At 47.0% G+C, this 6,199-nt stretch overlaps 1 protein-coding gene across 3 annotated transcripts in view; it reads left to right on the top strand.

The window, feature by feature from the left end:
* The first annotated feature begins 732 nt into the window (after positions 1-732).
* Positions 733-6,199, top strand: part of LOC135811411 (polyglutamine-repeat protein pqn-41-like) — a 34,713-nt gene continuing 29,246 nt past the window's right edge. For 2 of the 3 annotated variants that reach the window (XM_065324649.1, XM_065324647.1), the window contains exon 1: positions 734-938. The gene's annotated coding sequence lies outside the window, so the exon portion shown is untranslated. Of the gene's footprint in view, positions 939-6,199 lie in introns of all 3 variants that reach the window. The other variant, XM_065324648.1, reaches the window with a different exon arrangement.

The following is a 6,199-nucleotide window of genomic DNA, read 5'->3' as shown; positions in this document are numbered from 1 at the left end:
GCTGGCGCTGGCCTACATGTAGAATCAAAAAAGTAGGTTTATGTACTCTTGCTATTAGTATTACCATGATTACTAGTACTTGAAAAATTGACAGAAACGTTACTGCGTATAAACCGTTATCGTAACCCGTCTGCAACCGGTTAACCGAACTACTCGTTTGAGCCCTGCTGTGCTAATGCTAGAAACTCAAACTGCAATACTCGTCTAGCTGCTTCAAGCTTGTTATGTCTGTAGCTGTGGTAATCTAGATCTAGTGTCAGTGATGTCATCGCTTCAGAAAAACCCCCGCGGCGCGATCTAGCCTAGACTAGCTAGAGTCGCCTACTACTACTAGTACAAGTACTAGGGAGAAAGATATAAAAGGCATCATAATCTGCAAGCGATCGCAGATCTTTTGCGGGCCGGGCCGGCCCTCAGCTTGGGGGGCTCGATCGGAGACTTTGTGCGAAACTATTGTGTGCTACCAACTTAGAGTGCATAAACCAATGTGTACTCTTGGTAGAATCCATGGGGAATACATAATGCCCCTTTGACTGGATGGAAAAGAGTGCAGCGTGTGGTGTTAACATGTTGGCCCTTTGGCTTTGACTGGAAAAAAGTGCACACTTATTATGGAATGGACTGACATACACTCATACAGGCACTCGTCGTTCCTAGATCCTGCATGCACTTAGCCAGTGTTGACTGTTGCAGTGTTGTTGCCGAACTATTTTGAACTATTATAAATTGTTGCTTCAACTACTTCAAGTAGGGTATTGAGAAAAACATCGTGACGGTGTGGAAAGAAGAGAAGAATTGATCTACGCGGCTCCACTGTTTACTCCTGCCTTCAGCCGCGCCAACTGACTTAGCGGCGCTGATCAGGCGTCTGCAACTCACTCGCTGCCTCTCGCCCACCGTGGCCTTCACCTGCCGTTTGAATCGCCTTAGCGCCAGGGGTGAGTGATGCACTGCAATGGACATTCAGTATGCTAGCATTATCCATATAAAAACCGCTCTGTGAGCGGTTCTGAAAAACCTTTACTGGTGCTGCCCCGTCGTAAAAGTTAGAAATTAGAACTGGCCCATTGTCCCCCCAATTGCGAACTGATCCACCTAAATCGCGAATGACGGGACCCGAACGCACCAGTAGCACGAGGTCGGGAGGCCGCAGGATCACAGCAATTATCATAGGGTAACACCACCTACCGCTAGTACAGTAGAGGGGACGGTTTCAAATAGGACATACCGTACTGGCAATATATATGGTCGCAGTGAGGCCATGAAGCGTTACATTGGCACATGTTTACTGCACGCAGGGCGTTACGTGCAAAGTCGCACAGGAGCCGTTACACAGGTTTCTATATTGCCGCAGTCCTTTTTTTGCTATTGCCGCATCACTTTTTTGCTATTGCCGCATCATTTTTTTGCTATTGCCGCATCATTTTTTGCAAACTGCAATGAAAAGATCGCCGCACCCTGCCGGACGCGCGTTACGAACGCAACGAAAATTTGTCGCACTAGCCTGGTCGCGCGTTACGCCGCACCCCCCTGCGTTACGCGGCAACATATATTGCCAGTACGGTAGGTTGCAAACCGGAACGGACTCAATATTCACCTTCTCTCTTGGTATTTTGATTAGAAAACATATGAGCCAGAGCACGCTAAAATATGACCACTGACCAAAAATTCGATTTTCAGTTGTTTGTTGAAAAATGATCTAACACACCTAATGTTCACTGTCTGAAAGTTTTGGATTGATCGGACATGTCTAAGTGTTGCTACAATGGTATTATATGCAGCACTGTTGAAACGGCGAAATTCTATGCACAGCAATGGGATTGTCATTTTTGCACACAATTGATATGCCCCTTGGTTCATCCTTTACGGGTCAATTCCTCTGTCCAGGGTCTTATAGCATGAGCTGACAGGTACTCAGCCACATCCAAATTGTCTATAGACAGCTGAGCTGGGTGTCCGAAATACCTCCTGTTTGAAGCACCACTGGAGAACCGCCAGCGAAAACACGGTCAACATCTGTAGCTGGCCGAAGAAGTTGGCACTCCATGTCCTCTCCATCACACTTCACCTGTACTTTCAGATATACAGTATACACTGCTGCACACAGTCTTCCTCAACATACTAGACGTCGCACTCATATCCCCCACACCAAAGCCCATCTGTACACGGTTTTCTCCGCTCGCCAGAGAGTACTGCTTTCGCTGCATACTGCTCATGCTAGCGATGTTCCGCATAAGGGTACTCAAATTATCGACTTGAGCAAGTTGAGGGAGCAGCAGAGTCCATTGATTGTTTTTGCACTTGCAACCAATACTGGCATTGTTCCGGATATGTGCAGCGATGTCCATTCTGGCCAAATCATCGGCCGACTCACCTCCCAAGTCAGTGTCGATGCCAATCGCTTGCCAGGTTGTCATCAGAGTAAAATTCCTCGTCACTGCAGATCGTGGGACTACCAGCATCAATTCTTTTTACGCTCGATGAAAGTGTCAACCTCAAATGACTCGTCGCTGTAGCCATCATCGTCTTCCTTCTGTTTCCGACCCGAATCCTCAAAATATTTTATCCTGCGCATGGAGTGCGATGATGTCGTCTTCTTCCGCTCCGCAGTACATTACTACTACTAGGCTCTTCTGTCGATACATCGATGACAGTCAGTTTTAGGCGACTCAGCGCAACATGGAATACAAACTCAAACAAATAAACTAGCTTGCAGCAAAGAATTGCATCCGGAACAGTCCAGTCGACCGAGGAGAACAACAACAGCGACTCGCGTTGCACTGCACTTCGTATTTTTTGCCGCGGAATTCAAATCGCGATTATCTCGACTTTTTCAAAAAAAGCTGCGGTCATGTTTTAGCGCGCTCGGGCTCATATGTCACAGTGAGACTACGATGTGTTATACTCCGAGCCAAAATTTCATGGCTCTGCAATGACCAGAAGCGCCATACAAAGCAGGTGAGTTTTTGACGTGTTGCTTTGCACTGCGACTTGAGTTTTACGACTTTCGAAAAAACAACTTCTTGTCGCAGGTAAACAGCGGCTCGCCTCTCGCCAATAAAGCACCGCATACCAATGAAAACTAATGGAAGCACACACAAGGCTTATTGTTACTCTGTACTGGCCGTCGTGGAGCGATAGCAATTACCTAATTTCAGACCCAGAGTGAATTTGACGTGCACTCTAAAACTTGTCCGGTTTGGAGCCACTTCTGATTTGAACTTTTTTGAAGCGAAAAATTGGGCAACTTGGAGGCAATGGGTCAACACAAAGGAGTGGCTCAGTTCTATTGACTCTGGCCCCAGAGCAAACTTCAACATGCCAGTTTCCTTCCACAAACATATTTCGAGTGAAAAATCAACGCTGATGATCGGTTTGGGTCTATACAAATTTGGCTGTCAAAGCGTCCCGGTATCGAGCCGTCCCCTCTACATGGCCTATGGTCCGGACCAACGGCCCCATCTGCATCCAAAGGTAGGAACCTCGTGCTACTGGTGCGTTCAGGTCCCGTCATTCGCGATTTAGGTGGATCAGTTCGCATTTGGAGGGACAATGGGCCAGTTCTAATTTCTAACTTTTACGACAGGGCAGCACCAGTAAAGGTTTTTCAGAACCGCTCACAGAGCGGTGTTTATACGGATAATTTCAGTTCTTTTTCCGTTCCCTCCCCACCCCAACCCCGAAGGTAAACATGATGACCACGCGCGGGATGTACTGTATGTAGCCATGAGACTGCAATAACACACTGATACATACCAGCCCTCCCCGCCTCGCTACCCCGCACACAGATACACAAACATGCGTATGCACACGGCACACGCACGTAGACACGCACACATACGCACATGCACACGACACAAACAGGAAATGAAATTCTTCATGTATAATGCCATGCAAAGCAGTAGCCACCGTACTTGAGGAAGTCAGTTGTGAAACAAAATAATTCAACTACTGTAAGACATGTTATTATAACGAGGCGCAAATTTAACGATTATCCAAAATTCAAAGGTTAACGAGAAGATATGCTATGAGATTGTGTCTATTAAATAATAATAATATGTTAACGATCTTGCAGTATTCTGCCATATCCACACACAGCATATATGAAGCAGTACGGCCTCAACGGATCTTATTATAACGAAGAAATGTCATCCGTTAAAACGTTAGATTTGCTTCCTCGTTATATATACATGTCTTACAGTACAACGTGTAGACAAGCTGACGGCCAAAGCACAACATAGCAAACATGACATTTGCCCAAGGACTGCAGTTTGCAGACCACGCCATGGAAGCAGCGAATACAGAATGTAATATTATACAAAGTGACAAGCAAAGAAGTGGCCACCATACACCAGAAACTTGCAGAAGCAATATTTTTTGTCCTACGCATTCAGTTGGCGGACGGGACAGAGTTTAAGGGGCCGTTCCAGTTGCAGAAGACATTCATCAATGGCACTTTGCGATACGGGGGTACCGGAAGGAGTTCCCACAATGTCTCCAAAGGCCTAGAGCGGACGTCTTTGCAGCAATTCTTTTTGCCCTGCGCATTCAGTCCGCCCACGCGACAGCGTTTACGGGGCCGTTCCAGGTGCAGAAGATATCCATGAATGGCACTTTGAAGTACGGGATACGGAAAGGGTCGTCCTCGTTCGACTTCGTCGACTTCGGTAGCTCCAAATAAAAGCCAAACAACAGCAAGTGTAGTTCTCCTTCCCGTCACGTCACGCGACATCGGCGTTTACCGAGTGGCATTGGCACAAAGCAGACCGCTGACGGGGTCACGTGTCAAAAAAGTATCAACAACGTGTCGATAACGTGTCGACCACGTGTATAGCGGTACACTCAGCGGTACACTAAATCTCGTGCCATTCTCGTCTCACAAAACTGGAACATCGAGTACCAGTATGGAAAGGCTTCAGACAGGAAGCCTTTCCAATGTAGTAGTACTAGTAAGTAGTAGTGAATAATGTGCGTTCCAGTCTACTCTGACCTATGGGTGACGCGTAGAAGCCGGTCATGATCGAAGCAATATTGACACTCTCCTGCGATATGCGCTCGGAAAGATTGCACGTGCGTGCAAACAACTAAATTCCAGCTCGGAAATAGTGACTGAGAAAGCAGCGCATTGTTGTTGAATCAATGAGCGCATAATAATTTGAGCTGTGCATTCTGTGCTACCAGCCATACTTATGTGTTCTGTGCCGCCTGCATTGGAAATGCACATTGGACTGATTCTACTCCAAGTAGGTCCTCAAGAATTGCCATCATTGGGTTTCTATTCCCTCAACTGCTAAAATTAGTATCATCTGGTTTCGTATCCCATTTTACAAAAAATCACTTCCAATTTTTTGTGATCGTGTACTGGAAATGCTCAATCCTGCAAAAAGACTGGGACAAAACTACGAAACTTACGGTTAGTCGCAGAACATTTGTTCGTCGTTCCGGAATCGAATATCGTTCATTTCATACTCTGCCCCCCCCCCCGAAATTCGAAATTTTCACAGTGTGCATGCTGGAACTGGCAAATTGCACGCATGCACATGCACATGTTGTGCAGTGTCGGTCGACTTGCAATTTTGGCTCGCACCCCTCCCACCCTAATGAACGATGTCCGTTTCAAGGTCGGCAAAACAGCTTTTGTGACAACCTCTCAGTGGCTGACAAGGCTATGCAGACGCGGCTATACTGACGCGGCTATGCTGACGTGTAAGCAAAGTTCACGTGCTCCTACAAGGATTAATAATTAAGAAACCACTCGGCTATGCTCTGTTCATGTGGAAGATTGATCTTGCACGCACTACAATTTCGTATTTACGAAAAAATAGCAGTGGATCCCGGATGCTGAGCACGTCTCGCAGACGACTACTTTTCCGGTGTACACTGACCCTTAGCAGATAGCTGTCTGTGTGACCCTGACTCAGGGCCGGCGCCACTGGTACGGCCATGGCCGTACCAACTTCCCAAAAATTCCGTCCACGTGGAACGTCCAAAACCAGGGAGATAAAGTTTTTCGATGTATGATTTTGTACAGGGAGTCGCCCAGAGTGCAGGATTTGCCGTCTAAATTCCAAAAATCTTCTGGGGGAGGACCCCACACCCCCCTCAAACACGGTACTTCGGCCGCACCGCTCTGCGGAAGCAGCCTCCGGCCCTGGTATCTGTCTGTATGTCTGTCTGTATGTTTGTCTGTATGTCTGTC

The sequence above is a fragment of the Sycon ciliatum genome, chromosome 3 (genome assembly GCF_964019385.1).
Source record: "Sycon ciliatum chromosome 3, ocSycCili1.1, whole genome shotgun sequence".
NCBI classification, from domain to species: Eukaryota; Metazoa; Porifera; class Calcarea; order Leucosolenida; family Sycettidae; genus Sycon; species Sycon ciliatum.
The sequence above is the reverse complement of the archived record's forward strand: the minus strand, read 5'-3'. Positions and strand labels throughout refer to the sequence as shown.